The sequence below is a fragment of the Oncorhynchus nerka genome, linkage group LG11 (genome assembly GCF_034236695.1).
Source record: "Oncorhynchus nerka isolate Pitt River linkage group LG11, Oner_Uvic_2.0, whole genome shotgun sequence".
In the NCBI taxonomy this organism is placed as follows: Eukaryota; Metazoa; Chordata; class Actinopteri; order Salmoniformes; family Salmonidae; genus Oncorhynchus; species Oncorhynchus nerka.
The window spans coordinates 68,723,087-68,742,923 of NC_088406.1; the positions used below are offsets into that span (position 1 = coordinate 68,723,087).

At 46.3% G+C, this 19,837-nt stretch overlaps 1 protein-coding gene and 1 long non-coding RNA gene across 5 annotated transcripts in view; one reads left to right on the top strand and one right to left on the bottom strand.

Moving 5' to 3' along the window:
* The window catches only part of LOC115137566 (teneurin-3-like), a 383,150-nt gene that overhangs the window by 170,670 nt on the left and 192,643 nt on the right, over positions 1 to 19,837 (bottom strand). The gene's annotated exons all lie outside the window — the stretch shown is intronic.
* LOC135574061 (uncharacterized) overlaps positions 919 to 19,837 on the top strand; it is a 19,964-nt gene continuing 1,045 nt past the window's right edge. Inside the window, exons 1-2 of one of the 2 annotated variants that reach the window (XR_010465166.1) lie at positions 919 to 3,378; positions 19,478 to 19,837. The exon at positions 19,478 to 19,837 is cut by the window's right edge and continues 1,045 nt beyond it. This is a non-coding gene — a long non-coding RNA (uncharacterized LOC135574061). Of the gene's footprint in view, positions 3,379 to 17,692; positions 18,901 to 19,477 lie in introns of those variants that run through there. The other variant, XR_010465167.1, reaches the window with a different exon arrangement.

Sequence of the window (19,837 nt, forward strand, 5' to 3'; positions counted from 1 at the left end):
CATGGTGTAGTGACTGACCAGCACAGCACAGGACCTGTGAAAACACACTCAGAACACACATTCTTACACATATGCAGACCAGACGCCCAAATAGACTGATTCTAAAAAGCAGAACTATTCACTTTTTCCAAACGCACGCACACACACACACACACACACACACACACACACACACACTGACATTCTCCTTCGATCTAACATACATATACACATCCCCACAAACACCATTTTGTCCTTTTCCCTCTCTCTCTTCACACACTTGTTGTTGTTCCCTCAGCGGTAGGGTTCGGGTTCTCTCCGTCTCTCTCTCTCTTTCTTTCTCTCTGTCTCTCCCCCCTCCCTCCATCCCTCGCTCTTTGTGTGAGGATTACCCAGGTTAAGAAACATAGACAATAAGTTCCTGCAGGATATCTTTGATATGCAGATATATGAAATACAGAAGAAAAACAAGTTATGGAGAAACGGTGTAACTCAAAAGCCGTTCACAACTGAACAGGAATAATGCTGAGGACTCAGGAAGAATTATGTTTTTGGGAGGGAATATTTGGGGTGGAAAGCTGAGAAATTATATGGGTTGATACATACTGGGAATGGGGCCCCGGGATGAACAGAAATGCTAATGCTAGTTCAGGCACAGTGTTCGGACCCAGCATGACGCCTCAGTCGCATTGGACTTAAGCCTGGGCCATGCCGAGGAGAGGAAACTATCCCACCATCTCGGTCCCAGTGGACGACTCTGTCCATACAAATAGACCATCTGTCCAGAGACACACAGCTAAATACAAGTGGGCTTTGGGTATGAGGCATTGAGAAAAATAGATACTGATAGACTGCTAGAGTTATATATGAGAGAGAGAGAGAGAGAGAGAGAGAGAGAGAGAGAGAGAGAGAGAGAGAGAGAGAGAGAGAGAGAGAAAGAAAGAAAGAAAGAAAGAAAGAAAGAAAGATAGAAAGAAGAAAGAAAGAAAGAAAGAAAGAAAGAGAGAGAGAGAGAGAGGGGGGAGAGAGAGACAAAGAGAAAGGAACAAGTACAGATAATGATGTATGGTGTGGCCAAGAACAAAAGCCCTTGGCTCACGAAGCTGCTCAGATGTGGGCAAGAGTTCCTCTGTGAAACCTAGCCCCTGCTCTCTCACGCACACTAACACACACACACACACACACACACACACACACACACACACACACACACACACACACACACACACACACACTGTCACTAAATGGACAAGGGGCTTTTCTCAATAAGCTGCCATGCTGTTATCTGTACCGATTCGATTGGCACTAGCTGAGCAGCTTTTGTGTGTGTGTGTGTGTGTGTGTGTGTGTGTGTGTGTGTGTGTGTGTGTCATTGGGCAGGGGAACAGATAAATAAGAAGTGTGTCTGGTCTTAAATGACCTCTCTTGTTCTCTCTAGGGCCCTATAGCCTCTCTCATCAACTAATCCGTAGACACGGACATAATACCCCTCACACACTACTACTGTCCAATCAACAGCTTTAGCAGATGTTGAATAGACCCTCCTGTCAGTTAGTAGACAGGTCTTACAGGTATGGTAAGGCCCTCATCTAGCACAGTTTCCAAGGTAAACGGGACTTAGTGTCAGTGTAAAAGTCTTAGAGATGACCCCTCAATCACTCACTCACTCATCATAGAGCGAAGAGGACAGCGTGAGAGAGAGAGAGAGAGAGACAGAGAGAGAGAGAGACAGAGAGAGACAGAGAGAGAGAGAGACAGAGAGACAGAGAGAGAGAGAGAGACAGAGAGAGAGAGGGAGCGAGAGAGAGAGACCCCTCACGTTCACATCTCACGTCCTGCGGCACTGATGAGGATACAGAGGGGTCTCAGAGAGAGGGAGAGAACAAAGGACAGCTAGTGTGCGTTTCTCAGGAGGGCGTTTAACAACACTATTACACGTGCTGTTAGTCAGCGCCTCGTTCTAACGCCACTTGTTTCTGGAGCCGCAACACAGACAAACGACGTGTCCAGTTAGCCTGAGACTCTGTCATTTGCTATCCTTAAAAACAGCCCACAGACTGATGTGCGTGTGTGTGTGAGGGGGTGTTTGTGTGTGTGTGTGTGTGTGTGTGTGTGTGTGTGTGTGTGTGTGTGTGTGTGTGTGTGTGTGTGTGTGTGTGTGTGTGTGTGTGTGTGTGTGCGAGTGAGTGAGTGTAAAAGGGAGAATTTCACATGTCGTGAAAACGTCAGAAGGAGAGAACAAGAAAATAAATCTTGGCTATCAAAACACAACTCCCCGAGTAACTGTTAAAATAAGTTACAAAGTGGAGAGAGAGAAGGAGAGAGAGAGGAATTGAGAATGAAAATGATGTCAGAATATTTTGGCCATCTCTCTCTCTCTTTCTCTCTCAACCCAAATCAATCCTTAAAGGGCAACATTTCCATGCTGTGCTGTTTTACTGTTACTAGTCTCTTTCTTTACTTGGCCTAAACTCTGAAGCATTTACAGGCATACTTAGCGGGTGAATATAGTTAGCTTGTGGTCGCAATATTGCGGCGCTGCATTTTAACAGGTCATTATGAGGAAGGAGCGCTATTCTCGAGTGGGGTTGCGTGGGAGTGTGTGTGTGTGTGTGTGAGACAAAAGGAAGGATTTTCCATCCCTTCAAAGGCGTCCCAGTCGTCTCTCTCCTAGTTTTACGACCTCATGACATCACCCAGACCCTTCCTGAAGCCAAGACCAGCCACTGCTTGAGTGAGAGCGGCACACTCGTGGGTACACTATAAAACACAATCCCATATGCATATTCCATTCACAATCACTTCATTTAGAGTGTGTGTGTGTGACAGAGTATGTGTGCATGTGTGTGTGACACTGTGTGTGTGTGTTTTCCCACCAGTCTCTCTAGGCAACGGCATATTAGACTGACACAAAGCATCAGGGTAAATTAGCTGTGGCTCCGGCTATAACAACTAGCTGTGTGTGTGTGTGTGTGTGAGTGTGTGTGTGCGAGTGTGTGTGTGCGAGTGTGTGTAGCTGTGTGTTTTGTCTTTGTGTCCCTAATGGGGCATGCTGGAAGATATTACTGTGTTGGTTAGGCCCCTAATCCTTCCCCACTGGCCCCAATCAGGGAGCACCAGCCCAACCTAGTACCCGCCTGTGTGCGTGTATGTGTGTGTGTGTGTGTGTGTGAGACACCAGGCCTAGACCCTTCACTGCTGGATACACCAGACCCATAATTATTATGAACAGTGCATTAACGTAGTACGTGCATGTGTGTGTTGCCACGGAGAGAACCCTGTCGTCGAGGGAGGCAGGGCGGGAAAAAAAATGATGACGCCAATGTCTGCAGCCGGGGAATTCATCCATCACGTACGAGGGCTCGATTTAGAGGAAAACTGTTCCCAGGACAGTAGCAGGTGAGCAATAAATTACCCTTTCTATCTCTCTCTCTCTCTCTCTCTCCCTCTTACCCTTCACCTCTGTCTCTTCTTCTCTACCCTCCCATCCTCTCTCTCTCCCCCCGATCTTTCTCTCTCTCTCTCTTCCCCTGCACCTCTGTCTCTCCTTCTCTCCCCCCGATCTTTCTCTCTCTCTCCCTTCCCCTGCACCTCTGTCTCTCCTTCTCTCCCCCTGATCTTTCTCTCTCTCTCTTTCGCTCCCTTGTTCCACACCCTGTCCCCATAATGAAATGTATATAGTAATAAGCCTGTCAATTAAGAATAGAATGCATAATGAATGGTTAGGGGGGAATACCGCAGAGAGAGAGAATTTAGGTGTGTGTGTGTGCGTGAGCCTAATCTACCTACCTGGCAGTAACAGTGCCTTAATTATGCTATCAGCCACATAGAAGGGGAGACCCCTGGGAGAATGGTTTGATCCATGAGGTCGACACTTAAGGTTATTCAAGTGGACTGTTGCATTTATAGGGACCTGGGGGGTTTGCTAGTGCACTTGATAAGGGCAAACAGGGAACACTTGGAGGTGGAGAATAAGGGAAGACTGTAGATCTAAGACAGGGACACACACGCTCAAACATGGACATAGACACAGGGACAGTCACAAGAAGACATGGTAAACGTGGGCGGCTGTTAGGCACAGAGTTATTCACGTTACACCGTGGCTGGCACAGCTGGGCCTGGACTTCCCCTTTCCTTTGTTGTTGGTGTGTGTTTGTTTTGATTGATGTCCGCTCTCCCTGGGCCGCAGTGGTTGGGCTCAGTGGATGTGAAAACAGCTGTGCTCAGTGTGTGACAGTGTGTTAGTGTGTGTGTAAAGCCCATTGTCAACTGCACTCCGCCAAGTAGTCAGAGCTGGATCCAGCCACGCTAGCACAAACAATGTGACATGCCATATTGTGTCGGCGCCAACAATGACACAAAATGAACCAGGTCTAGAAGAGACAGAGGACAGTGCTGTGCAGTGTAAGCTAAGCTAGCTGTACGCTGTGATGCTTGTAAGATAAGCTAGCTATACTGTTCTGGTTGTGCTGTGTGGGCTAGCTGTGCTGTGTGAACTAGCTGTACTGTCCTAAGCTAGCTGTGCTGTGTGATCTAGATGTGCTGTGTGATCTAGCTGTACTGTGCTAAGCTAGCTGTGCTGTCTGAGCTAGATGTACTGTGCTAAGCTAGCTGTGCTGTGTGAACTAGCTGTACTGTGCTAAGCTAGCTGTGCGAACTAGCTGTACTGTGCTAAGCTAGCTGTACTGTGCTAAGCTAGCTGTGCTGTGTGAGCTATCTGTACTGTGCTAAGCTAGCTGTACTGTGCTAAGCTAGCTGTGCTGTGTGAACTAGCTGTACTGTGCTAAGCTAGCTGTGCTGTGTGAGCTATCTGTACTGTGTGAACTAGCTGTGCTGTGTGAACTAGCTGTACTGTGCTAAGCTAGCTGTGCTGTGTGAGCTAGCTGTACTGTGCTAAGCTAGCTGTACTGTGCTAAGCTAGCTGTGCTGTGTGAACTAGCTGTACTGTGCTAAGCTAGCTGTGCTGTGTGAGCTATCTGTACTGTGTGAACTAGCTGTGCTGTGTGAACTAGCTGTACTGTGCTAAGCTAGCTGTGCTGTGTGAGCTAGCTGTACTGTGCTAAGCTAGCTGTGCTGTGTGAGCTATATGTACTGTGTGAACTAGCTGTGCTGTGTGAACTAGCTGTACTGTGCTAAGCTAGCTGTGCTGTGTGAGCTAGCTGTACTGTGCTAAGCTAGCTGTGCTGTGTGAGCTATCTGTACTGTGTGAACTAGCTGTGCTGTGTGAACTAGCTGTATTGTGCTAAGCTAGTTGGACTTTGCTGGTCTTAGCACACTGCTGTCCACTGTTGCGTTAAAGCCGCTCATCTCTGTTCGGTCTAGTAGCCTTGGTAACAGCTTTAAGAGGATGGGAGTGTTTTGTTGTTGTCGTGGCGATGGATAGGGAAGTATGGCCCAGATGTCCAAGTGGCTCTACTCCATGGAAGTTAGCATGAGAGGATCACTGTTGGACTGTCAACAAAGACGCACTATAAACCGTAGAGAGAAACCCAACACATTTCTGCCATGTAGGCCTCAAAACTAGGATGTCTGTAGACCCAGTATTCCATCCAACACACTAGTGTGTGTATGGCCCTCAAATGTCTCACCCATTTCCCCCAAACGGACACCAAACACACTCAATCCACCACTGCAGCAGCATACAAACTGTATTCGTAACCAGTAAACGATATAACAATCTATTGGATCTCAACATTATCTATTGGTTTCCAAATGCAGATATATCGTATATATATCGTAATTGATGCAGCCTTGCAGTAAAGTGGTCACTGGATCCCTCTAGGGGATTTCTCTATGGTTTAGAGGTTAGTCTTACTGTGCCATTGGGGGGGAAGCTGTGTAGCTTTTATCCCTTCCTTTAGATATTTATGAACCGTTCCCCAATCAGATAAGGACATGCCATTTCCCCTCCAACACCGGTGTTGCGGCACTCTCCCTCTCTCTCTGTCTCTCTCTCTGTCGGATCACCTTTCTCTTCATCTCTAGTAACTCTCTGTCTGTCCTTTTCTCTCTCTCTATCTCTGCTCCAGTTACAAGTACTCAAAAGGCTCTCTCTCTTCCTCACCCGTAATAACACCTACATGTTCTTGATCAATAGTGTTTCTCTGCTCTACTGCTGCCCTTCTCTCTGCTGAACCTGTCATATTGAACACAGCTGACCTCGGGCCACTTCCAAACCAACCCCCAACTAGATATTATACCTGGAGAGTCCAATCAATCGCTGGAACACTAATCTGTCACATTGTGTGTGTATATATATATATATACAATACAGGCATACACTCACCAACAAGCATACACGCATAAAACTCATCCAGAACGCCGCAGCCCGTCTGGTGTTCAACCTTCCCAAGTTCTCTCACGTCACCCCGCTCCTCCGCTCTCTCCACTGGCTTCCAGTTGAAGCTCGCATCCGCTACAAGACCATGGTGCTTGCCTACGGAGCTGTGAGGGGAACGGCACCTCACTACCTCCAGGCTCTGATCAGGCCCTACACCCAAACAAGGGCACAAGGGCACCACCTCTGGCCTGCTCGCCTCCCTACCACTGAGGAAGTACAGTTCCCGCTCAGCCCAGTCAAAACTGTTCGCTGCTCTGGCCCCCCAATGGTGGAACAAACTCCCTCACGACGCCAGGACAGCGGAGTCAATCACCACCTTCCGGAGACACCTGAAACCCCACCTCTTTAAGGAATACCTAGGATAGGATAAAGTAATCCTTCTCCCCCTCCCCCCCCCTTAAAAGACCTAGATGCACTATTGTAAAGTGGCTGTTCCACTGGATGTCATAAGGTGAAAGCACCAATTTGTAAGTCGCTCTGGATAAGAGCGTCTGCTAAATGACTTAAATGTAAATGTAAACAAGCACACACACACTACCCTGCTATATCAAGAAGTACTACACACTCTACACTGTAGCCGATAACTTTTCTTAGCTCCAAGGCCTAGCCTAGATGCCAACCACACCTGGGGTGTGTATATGTCTGCTGCCCCAGTGGAGGTGGGGGGTGGTGGGGGTCCGAGCAGACACAAGAGCCCCTCTGTGTGCATGGGACTCAGTGTGGAGGGGGTGGAGGTAGACATGACTGTCTCAGGTACCCAATTCCTTTTACTGTGTCCCGGAGGAAGGGGGAGACTAACAGCAAGCTGCTGTCCTTAGGGTCAGACCGGTGTGTGTGTGTATGTGAGTGTGTGTGTGTCGGGCTGGTGTGTGTCCGTGTGTGTTTGAGTGTGCCGGGCCGGGCCGGGCCGGTGTGTGTGTGTGTGTGTGTGAAGGGTTTAACAGGGTGGTCCACATTCCACTCCACCTTTTAAACAGCTTTCAATCAGCTCTTACACACGTCTGGCCTGACAGATGGAGAGGGAGAGAGACAGAAGGAGAGAGAGAAAGAGGGAGAGGAAAGAAAAAGAGATGGATAGACCGTGAGAGACAGAGAGAGAATGGGTCTACTCTATCCTACATCATTCTCCATATAACTCACTGTAATAGCCACACATACAGTATTTACAGTGTGTTAAAGTATCCAGGACACTAAACATAAGTGGTTAGTATATACTGAAGAAGAAGTCAGATAGTAAGTACATATTGAAGATGTAATGTCAAATCTCCATGACCATGAATCAATAAGCACATATACAGGACATTTACATAGCGTCACCTCTAACTTTACCGTGTCACCGTGAAGGAAACATAGATTAGGATGAGAATCTTAATAAATACAGCTTCTTCTCAGTGAGAGAGCTAAAGATGGATGAAGGACACACACACACACACACACACACACACACACACACACACACACACAGTATGTCTGAGAGATTGCTCATACCTGCAGGCAGTGGCTGACCTCTACACATTGCTGTGTGTGTTTGTGTGTGTGTGTGTGTGTGTCTCCGTGGCTGACCATTTGACTGGTTGACCTGGATTTGGCCTGCTGTGATTCTCTAAGGAGATTCTATTGTCTAGGAGCACCAGTGACAGCTCAATGGAAATCATTGCTCTTTTTGTTACAGAAACATGAAAAGAACATAAGTGGCTTTTTAACCAAACGTGTTATTAAAAACTCGCTATATTCAGCCAAACACTGCTGCAGCAAGTGGTTCTTAAAGGGCCAGTGCAAATGATTAAACGAGAGGTTTCTGAACCAAACAAGGGAAAATATATAAATAGCCCCTGACCTACCAATTGAATTAAGTGAAAATGTGACCGTCCAACATCCACTAAGTAAATTAATGTCACATATTCCATCTCTGATTGGAGAATTAATCCCTGAGCGGGCAGCTCTCTCTCTGCTATAGTGCTGAGTTAAGCAGATGGCAGCGGGAGGGAGGAGAGTGATCATCAGGGATGAAGACATATTTTAGACTTTATCAAGCTATTTTCACCACAGCTTCCCACTGGTATGGAGCAATGTGTGTGAGGCGAAAGGGAAACCTAGTCAGTTGCACATTTAACCCAACCCCTCTGAATCAGAGAGGTGTGTGTGTGTGTGTGGGGGGGGCTGTCTTAATCAATGTCCACATCATTGGCGCCCAGGGAGCAGTTGTTGTAGAGGGTTAACTGCTTTGCTCGAGGGCAGAGCGGCAGATTTCTCCACCTTTCCCGATTCAAACCAGCGACCTATCTTAACCGCTAGGTTACCTGCCTGAGTGGGCTGACCTGTCTCCTGCAGGGAGGAAGGTCTTGTGAGGGAAGGTTTTTATGAGCAGGGAGCTGAACTCAACCGCTCTTTGTCTCTCTCATGTAAATGATCACCCTGTCTAGTCTGTAGAGGGGACATAGAGAGTCATCCACAGACCACTGCAGTGGTAGATCCAGTGATTTATTACCCAGCAGACTAGAGAGAGAGACAGTAACCTTGGGAAAATCCTCTGCATTATTATTAACAGCAGACTCGTACATTTCCTCAATGAAAACAATGTACTGAGCAAATGTCAAATTGGCTTTTTACCAAATTACCGTACAACAGACCATGTATTCACCCTGCACACCCTAATTGACAACCAAACAAACCAAAACAAAGGCAAAGTCTTCTCATGCTTTGTTGATTTCAAAAAAGCCTTTGACTCAATCTGGCATGAGGGTCTGCTATACAAACTGATGGAAAGTGGTGTTGGGGGTAAAACATACGACGTTATAAAATCCATGTACACAAACAACAAGTGTGCGGTTAAAATTGGCAAAAAACACACATTTCTTCACACAGGGTCGTGGGGTTAGACAGGGATGCAGCTTAAGCCCCACCCTCTTCAACATATATATCAACGAATTGGCGCGGGCACTAGAAAAGTCTGCAGCACCCGGCCTCCCCCTGCTAGAATCCGAAGTCAAATGTCTGCTGTTTGCTGATGATCTGGTGCTTCTGTCACCAACCAAGGAGGGCCTACAGCAGCACCTAGATCTTATGCACAGATTCTGTCAGACCTGGGCCCTGACAGTAAATCTCAGTAAGACCAAAATAATGGTGTTCCAAAAAAGGTCCAGTCACCAGGACCACAAATACAAATTCCATCTAGACACTGTTGCCCTAGAGCACACAAAAAACTATACATACCTTGGCCTAAACATCAGCGCCACAGGTAACTTCCACAAAGCTATGAACGATCTGAGAGACAAGGCAAGAAGGGCATTCTATGCCATCAAAAGAAACATAAATTTCAACATATCAATTAGGATTTGGCTAAAAATACTTGAATCAGTCATAGAGCCCATTGGCCTTTATGGTTTGTGAGGTCTGGGGTCCGCTCACCAACCAAGACTTCACAAAATGGGACAAACACCAAATTGAGACTCTGCATGCAGAATTCTGCAAAAATATCCTCCGTGTACAACGTAAAACACCAAATAATGCATGCAGAGCAGAATTAGGCCGATACCCACTAATTATCAAAATCCAGAAAAGAGCCGTTAAATTCTACAACCACCTAAAAGGAAGCGATTCACAAACCTTCCATAACAAAGCCATCACCTACAGAGAGATGAACCTGGAGAAGAGTCCCCTAAGCAAGCTGGTCCTGGGGCTCTGTTCACAAACACAAACACACCCTACAGAGCCCCAGGACAACAGCACAATTAGACCCAACCAAATCATGAGAAAACAAAAAGATAATTACTTAACACATTGGAAAGAATTAACAAAAAAACAGAGCAAACTAGAATGCTATTTGGCCCTACACAGAGAGTACACAGCGGCAGAATACCTGACCACTGTGACTGACCCAAAATTAAGGAAAGCTTTGACTATGTACAGACTCAGTGAGCATAGCCTTGCTATTGAGAAAGGCCGCCGTAGGCAGACATGGCTCTCAAGAGAAGACAGGCTATGTGCTCACTGCCCACAAAATGAGGTGGAAACTGAGCTGCACTTCCTAACCTCCTGCCCAATGTATGACCATATTAGAGAGACATATTTCCCCCAGATTACACAGATCCACAAAGAATTCGAAAACAAATCCAATTTTGAAAAACTCCCATATCTTTTGGGTGAAATTCCACAGTGTGCCATCACAGCAGCAAGATTTGTGACCTGTTGCCACGAGAAAAGGGCAACCAGTGAAGAACAAACACCATTGTAAATACAACCCATATTTATGCTTATTTATTTTATCTTGTGTCCTTTAACTATTTGTACATTGTATATATATATATATATAATATGACATTTGTAATGTCTTTACTGTTTTGAAACTTCTGTATGTGTAATGTTTACTGTTAATTTTTGTTGTTTTTCACTTTATATATTCACTTTGTATGTTGTCTACCTCACTTGCTTTGGCAATGTTAACACATGTTTCCCATGCCAATAAAGCCCTTGAATTGAATTGAAAGAGAGAAAGAGAGAAAGAGAGAAAGAGAGAGAGAGAGAGAGAGAGAGAGAGAGAGAGAGAGAGAGAGAGAGAGAGAGAGAGAGAGAGAGGCCAAGAGCCCAGCCCAACACTGCTTTATAATACATTTTGTTTGGGGAATAGACTCACCTACACATATTCACATTCACATATACACAGCACCATACTATAAATAAACACACACACACCAAAACACAAGCACTCTAAAAGTTGACTCTTTAATTAAACAGTGCCAGTAGAGTGCTCTGTAAGCTAAAACAAATGTTAATTAAACATCACTGTCAGAAAGATATTCCCACAGTGTGTGTGTCTGTATGTGCACACGTGTGTGGTAAAAAAATAAAAAGAGACATAGCGAAAGAGAGAGAGAGAGCGAACCGAGAGCGAGCGAGAGAGAGAAGAGAGACGAGAGAGTGAGAGAGCCCTTAAATTGAAATTGAATAGAATGAGAGTGAGCTAGAACGAGAGAGAGAGAGAGAACGAGAGAGAGAGAGAGAGAGAGAGAAAGAGAGAGAGAAAGAGAGAGAGAAAGAGAGAGGAGAGAGAGAGAGAGAGAGAGAGAGAGAGAGAGAGAGAGAGAGAGAGAGAGAGAGAGAGAGAAGAGAGACGAGAGAGTGAGAGAGCCCTTAAATTGAAATTGAATAGAATGGGAGTGAGAGAGAATGAGAGAGAGAGAACGAGAGAGAGAGAGAAAGAGAGAGAGAGAAGATCCCTAGCATAGAAAGTAAGAGATCCTTGTCGTTTTACTGGGCTGCAGTACTGTGTGGTAACTGAGAAACAGATGGCAATTAGGAGAGAGAAAGTAAAGCACAGCAAACAATGAGAGACCAAGTCAGCACTGGGACTGACTGACTAAGAGATTGAGTCAGCACTGGGACTGACTGACTAAGAGACTGAGTCAACACCGGGACTGACTGACTAAGAGACTGAGTCAGCACTGGGGGACTAAGAGACTGAGTCAGCACTGGGACTGACTGACTAAGAGACTGAGTCAACACCGGGACTGACTGACTAAGAGACTGAGTCAGCACTGGGACTGACTGACTAAGAGACTGAGTCAGCACTGGGACTGACTGACTAAGAGACTGAGTCAGCACTGGGACTGACTGACTAAGATACTGAGTCAGCACCGGGACTGACTGACTAAGATACTGAGTCAGCACCGGACTGACTGACTAAGAGACTGACTGACCGAGTCAGCACTGGGACTGACTGACTGACTAACAGACTGAGTCAGCACTGGGACTGACTGACTAAGAGACTGAGTCAGCACTGGGACTGACTGACTGACTAAGAGACTAAGAGACCGAGTCAGCACTGGGACTGACTGACTAAGAGACTGAGTCAACACCGGGACTGACTGACTAAGAGACTGAGTCAGCACTGGGACTGACTGACTAAGAGACTGAGTCAGCACTGGGACTGACTGACTAAGAGACTGAGTCAACACCGGGACTGACTGACTAAGAGACTGAGTCAGCACTGGGACTGACTGACTAAGAGACTGAGTCAGCACTGGGACTGACTGACTAAGAGACTGAGTCAGCACTGGGACTGACTGACTAAGATACTGAGTCAGCACCGGGACTGACTGACTAAGATACTGAGTCAGCACCGGGACTGACTGACTAAGAGACTGACTAAGAGACCGAGTCAGCACTGGGACTGACTGACTGACTAACAGACTGAGTCAGCACTGGGACTGACTGACTAAGAGACTGAGTCAGCACTGGGACTGACTGACTGACTAAGAGACTAAGAGACCGAGTCAGCACTGGGACTGACTGACTGACTAACAGACTGAGTCAGCACTGGGACTGACTGACTAACAGACTGAGTCAGCACTGGGACTGACTGACTAAGAGACTGAGTCAGCACTGGGACTGACTGACTGACTAAGAGACTGACTAAGAGACCGAGTCAGCACTGGGACTGACTGACTGACTAACAGACTGAGTCAGCACTGGGACTGACTGACTGACTAACAGACCGAGTCAGCACTGGGACTGACTGACTGACTAACAGACCGAGTCAGCACTGGGACTGACTGGCTGACTAAGAGACTGAGTCAGCACTGCGACTGACTGACTGACTGACTAAGAGACTGACTAGGAGACCGAGTCAGCACTGGGACTGACTGACTGACTAACAGACTGAGTCAGCACTGGGACTGACTAACTGACTAACAGACTGAGTCAGCACTGGGACTGACTGACAGACTAACTAAGAGACTGACTAAGAGGCCGAGTCAGCACTGGGACTGACTAAGAGACTGAGTCAGCACTGGGACTGACTGACTAACAGACCGACTAACAGACTGAGCTGACTGACTGACTGACAAAGAGACTGAGCTGACTGACTGACAGACTGACTGACTAAGAGACTGACTAACAGACTGACTAAAAGACTGAGGTAACTGACTGACTGACTAACATACTGAGCTGACTGACTGACAGACTGACTGACTAAGAGACTGAGCTGACTGACTGACAGACTGACTAAGAGACTGAGCTGACTGACTAAGAGACTGAGCTGACTGACTGACAGACTGACTGACTAAGAAACTGAGCTAACTGACTGACTGACTGACTGACTGACTAAGAGACTGAGATGACTGACTGACTAAGAGACCGAGTCAGCACCGGGACTGACTGGCTGACTAAGAGACTGACTAAGAGACAGAGTCAGCACTGGGACTGACTGACTGACTAAGAGACAGAGTCAGCACTGGGACTGACTGACTGACTGAGAGACTGAGTCAACACTGAGACTGACTGACTGACTAAGAGACTGAGCTGACTGACTGACTAACAGACTGAGCTGAATGACTGACAGACAGACTGAAAAAGAGACTGAGCTGACTGACTGACAGACTGACTGACTAAGAGACTGAGCTGACTGACTAAGAGACTGTGCTGACTGACTGACTGAATAAGAGACTGAGCTGACTGACAGATAGACTGAATAAGAGACTGAGCTGACTGACTGACAGACTGAATAAGAGACTGAGATGACTAACAGACAGACTGAATAAGAGACTGAGATGACTGACTGACAGACTGACTGACTAAGAGACTGAGATGACTGACTAACTAAGAGACCGAGTCAGCACCGGGACTGACTGGCTGACTAAGAGACTGACTAAGAGACAGAGTCCGCACTGGGACTGAGTAAGAGACTAAGTCAGCACTGGGACTGACTGACTGAGTCAACACTGAGACTGACTGACTGACTGGCTGACTAAGAGACTGAGTCAACACTGAGACTGACTGACTGACTAAGAGACTGAGCTGACTGACTGACTAACAGACTGAGCTGACTGACTGACTAAGAGACTGAGATGACTGACTGACAGACAGACTGAGATGACTGACTGACAGACAGACTGAAAAAGAGACTGAGCTGACTGACTGACAGACTGAATAAGAGACTGAGCTGACTGACTGATAGATTGAATAAAAGACTGAGCTGACTGACTGACAGACTGAATAAGAGACTGAGATGACTGACAGACAGACTGAATAAGAGACTGAGCTGACTGACAGACAGACTAAATAAGAGACTGAGCTGCCTGACTGATAGACTGAATAAAAGACTGAGCTGACTGACTGACATACTGAATAAGAGACTGAGCTGACTGACTGATAGACTGAATAAAAGACTGAGCTGACTGACTGACAGACTGAATAAGAGACTGTGCTGACTGACAGACTGAATAAGAGACTGAGCTGACTGACAGACAGACTGAATAAGAGACTGAGCTGACTGACTGACAGACTGAATAAGAGACTGAGCTGACTGACAGACTGAAAAAGAGACTGAGCTGACTGACTGAGACTGAATAAGAGACTGAGCTGACTGACTGATAAACTGAATGAAAGACTGAGCTGACTGACTGACAGACTGAATAAGAGACGGAGCTGACTGACTGACAGACTGAATAAGAGACGGAGCTGACTGACTGAGACTGAATAAGAGATTAACACAAATAAAACACACACACACTACTTTCCCTCACTGTGTATTGAGGATATATATCTCTGGGCCTGGCTTCAGTAGGCAGAAGGCACGCCAGTCTACAACACAGTGTATTGAGGATATATCTCTCTGGGCCTGGTTTCAGTAGGCAGTAGGCACGCCAGTCTACAACACAGTGTAATGAGGATATATATGTCTGGGCCTGGCTTCAGTAGGCAGAAGGCACGCCAGTCTACAACACAGTGTAATGAAGGCACGCCAGTCTACAACACAGTGTATTGAGGATATATCTCTCTGGGCCTGGTTTCAGTAGGCAGTAGGCACGCCAGTCTACAACACAGTGTATTGAGGATATATATCTCTGGGCCTGGTTTCAGTAGGCACGCCAGTCTACAACAGTGTAATGAGGATATATATCTCTGGGCCTGGCTTCAGTAGGCAGAAGGCACGCCAGTCTACAACACAGTGTATTGAGGATATATATCTCTGGGCCTGGTTTCAGTAGGCAGTAGGCACACCAGTCTACAACATAGTGTAATGAGGATATATATCTCTGGGCCTGGTTTCAGTAGGCAGTAGGCACACCAGTCTACAACACAGTGTAATGAGGATATATCTCTCTGGGCCTGGTTTCAGTAGGCACGCCAGTCTACAACACAGTGTAATGAGGATATATATCTCTGGGCCTGGTTTCAGTAGGCACGCCAGTCTACAACACAGTGTAATGGCCTCCTTTAGCCACACCACCCCTCCAAAAGATCCCAATAGCCAATTCTAAACTAGACCTAGACAGGGTTAATGCTTATGGGCCAAAACACTCAGACACAAGCACACTTCCCAGTTGATTTAACATTGCCCGTGCAGCTGGAGTGGACAATCAGGCAGAAATGCACAAGTACAATCACACTAACAACCTGCCTTGTGATTGGTCGACTGACGGCCCACCAGTCAGTGTGTGTGTGTGTGTGTGTGTGTGTGTGCGTGCGCTCCTATTGATTTATCTGTGTGTGTCTGAATGCATGTTGTCCATTTGACAGGCGTCCATTGTGGTGCCACAGACTGCTCCAGTTAACCATCGACCAACTGGGTCGCCAGCTAAAATGCACCGGCACTCCTGTCGCATCGCATGGTGCCCCCTGGGAATCAGAGGACCCGTCCTTCCTTGTGTGGGATAGCTGAGAATGAGAGCATCCCCGTTCATTTAGTTTGTCTGATGTATGCTTGTTGCATGTATGTACTGGGTAAGAATTAGGTTTGTTTGTATATGCAAATGTATATGCTTGCTAGAATTACTCTATAAATGTGTGTGTGTCTAATAATAATCATTTGATGGGTGCTTATATTTGTCCTATTTTACAGGTGCCAGTATGTATTAGTGTGTGTGTGTGTCCTTCTCACTCCTCTCTTGGCGTTGGTCTGTGAAGTGCTTTAAAAGGGATTAAAACAAAACAAAAAAGCAAATCAAAACAACTACAGCTTGAACAGGCCGATCCTTTAAACGTATTAGCATTTTAAAGGAAAGATAAGGCGTCTCCCTCCCTCCCCTGCTGTTTGTGTAAGCACTCAGAGACTGAAACCCTATTCCCTAGTGCACTGCTTTAGACCAGAGCTCTATGGATCCTGGTCAAAAGTAGTGCACTACATAAGGAATAGGGTGCCATTTGGGACGCAGTCCTCACAAAATAGATGCTACCTCAAACAAAGGGCTCTCTGATAATCGGCCACTCAAAAACGAAGAGGGAAACATCCCCTCTGAGACTGACCTCTTGTTTTTGAAAGCAAACACACTTTAATGACCAATAACCTCTCTCTGTCTCTCAATTTCATTTCAATTTAAGGGCTTTATTAGCATGGGAAACATACATTGCCAAAGCAGGTGAAATAGATAATAAACAAACACTCCAGAAGAATAGAATATCATATTACGTCTATACAGTGTTGTAATGATGTGCAAACAGTTCAAGTACAAAAGGGAAAATAAATTAACATAACTATGGGTTGTATTTACAATTGTGTTTGTTCTTCACTGGTTGCCCTTTTCTTGAGGCAACAGGTCACAAATCTTGCTGCTGTGATGGCACACTGTGGAATTTCACCCAGTAGATATGGGAGTTTATCAAAATCGGATTTGTCTTCGAATTCTTTGTGGATCTGTGTAGTCGGAGGGAAATATGTGTCTCTAATATGGTCATACATTGAGCAGGAGGTTAGGAAGTGCAGCTCAGTTTCCAACTAATTTTGTAATTATCTTTTTGTTTTCTCATGATTTGGTTGGGTCTAATTGTGTTGCTGTCCTGGGGCTCTGTGGGGTCTGTTTGTGAACAGAGCCCCATGACCAGCTTGCTTAAGGGACTCTTCTCCAGGTTCATCTCTCTGTAGGTGATGGCTTTGTTATGGAAGGTTTGGGAATAGCTTCCTTTAAGGTGGTTGTAGAATTTAACGGCTCTTTTCTGGATTTTGATCATTAGCGGGTATCGGCCTAATTCTGCTCTGCATGCATTATTTGGTGTTTTACGTTGTACACAGAGGATATTGTTTTGCAGAATTCTGCATGCAGTCCAAATTGAATGTTTGTCCCATTTAGTGAATTGTTGGTTGGTGAGCGGACCCCAGACACAACCATAAAGGGCAATGGATTCTATAACCGATTCAAGTATTTTCAGCCAGATTCTAATTGGCATGTCAAATGTTATGTTCCTTTTGATGGCATAGAAGGCCCTTCTTGCCTTATTGTTGTCTTACTGAGATTTATGGTCAGGGCCCAGTTCTGGCAGAATCTGTACAGAAGATCTAGGTGCTGCTGTAGGCCCTCCGTGGTTGGTGACAGAAGCACCAGATCATCAGCAAACAATAGACATTTGACTTCAGATTCTAGTAGGGTGAGGCTGGGTGCTGCAGACTTCTCTCCCCCTCTCTCCCTCCCTCCCCCACTAATGGAGATGATAAGAATGAAAGGAGAAATGGACAAAGAGAGATAGGGAGAAAGAGAAAGTGATGAATGGTATTTAGCTCTAAACCCTTAGGCCCGCCCACTGTAGAAGCTAATCACACCATGATAGGTCAGAGGTCAACTGTCAGCGGGGTCACCGGCATGTCACCCCCCCTCCGAGCCAGCCAATGATTGATGAGGAGGGTGTGTGTGCGCGCGTGTGTCTTACTTCCAAAGTGAGGCCCTTAAAAAATGTAGCCAATTAAAAAGAGACTAGGGCAGGAATGTCTGGTACACAGAGGGTGTTTGTGTGGAGGGTTAGTCCAGGCATTCCTGTGTCCTATGAGCTACAGAGACAAGGAGATGCTGAGAGGGAGAGAGAGAGGGAGAGAGAGAGAGAGAGAGAGAGAGAGAGAGAGAGAGAGAGAGAGAGAGAGAAAATGTGTGTGTGTGTGTGTGTGTGTGTGTGTTCGTGTGTACACGCCTGTGTATGTGTGTGTTAGAGCATACGTGGCAGTGTGAACGTGTGTGTGTGTGTGTGTGGATAGTGATGGTCGACCAGTCCATTTCAGGCCCAGTAGAACAGAGAGTTCTAGTAAACCTGTGGAAGGCAGGTCCAATGCCACAACACCATGCCAAGCACAAACAAACACCACAACGATGTCTCAACAAAAAACTATCCACTACCAAGTATTCATTGAAGTCCAACTTCAACCAAATGCATAAAGCTAGAAATGAATACTAATATATATATCAGTGTCCAGTGCTGCTGTGAAGGTTCAAGGCTCGAGTAGTGTAGGAGTGTGTGTGTGTGTGTGTGTGTGTGTGTGTGTGTGTGTGTGTGAGTTGTTCTATCACCAGAGGGGATCAGAGAGCAGTATGTACAGCTAAATCCACATATTAGATGAGTTTCCCTTTCAGAGTGCGTAGGAGCGATTCTCCTGTCTCTCTCTGTTTTATTCACTGAGGTCTCACCAGAGTTCTCTCTACAGAATACACAGAGGAGAGAGGTTCTCTAGACTCACCATCCTGCTCATCTGCAGTTGAATAAGGGATCAAAGAGGAGTTAGAGAGATGCTGTATGGCTGCGTGTGAAGGTCTGCATGGGAGTGAGAGAAGAGCCTGTGGCTAGACTGCAGGGGGAAGCATGAGATGGATGGAGTGAAGAGAGTGGGTATTTAGGTATTCTTCTTAAAACTGTGACAAATACAATTTGATTTGATTTGTGTGAGAGAGAGAGAGAGAGAGAGAGAGAGAGAGAGAGAGAGAGAGTGAAAGAGAGAGTGAGAAGGCGGAGAGCGAACAGCAAAAGTGGGCAAAGCCTGACCTGAAACTAGGGAGAGAGAAAAGAGAGAAAGAGAAGAGAGAGAAGAGAAACGAGAGAGATAGAGAGTACAGTCAAATGGTATCAGGTCTGTATTAGGCTAATCTGGCCAGGCATTCATGGTCCACTTCTCTGTTACACTAATTGCAGGATTAAAAAGAACCTGATCCACAGTTTACCCTCTCTCTCTCTCTCTCTCTCGCTCTCTCTCTCTCTCTCTCTCTCTCTTCTATTCTCCCTCGGTCTATCCTATTTCTCGCTCCATCCCTCTTGCACTATCTTTTGTGACACACCCATATATTCACACACAGCACACTCTCTTTTCTGAACAAAATGGTGACTATTCTTCATAAGAGTGCTTCCCTAAACCAACTCTGAAGAGTGTGGCTGGAGTGTGTTAGAATGTGTGTGTGTGTTCCCCAGACATTTCAGCGCCTGGGGATGGGATAAAAGCCGCAGAGAGGCATGTGGAAATTCTTCTGTACTCTATAGGAGGAAGAGCATGTCGGCAGGACATCAAACAGCGCCTATAGGAGACATCTCTTCCCACCTAATTTCTCTGTCTGCAAGCATCTCTCTCTCCCTGCTATCATCTCTCTCTATCCCTCCCTCTCGTGTTTTCTCTCTCTCTGCTATCATCAGCCTACCCCCCCACCCCCTCCCACACCTTCTCACTATCTGTCTGTTCTGAGCTCAAAGAGGCCATTCCTCTCTGTTCCTGCTCTGTTGTTACCTGCCAGGGCGGGGCCCCGCGACTTGACATCTTGTGGTCCCGTTGCCAAG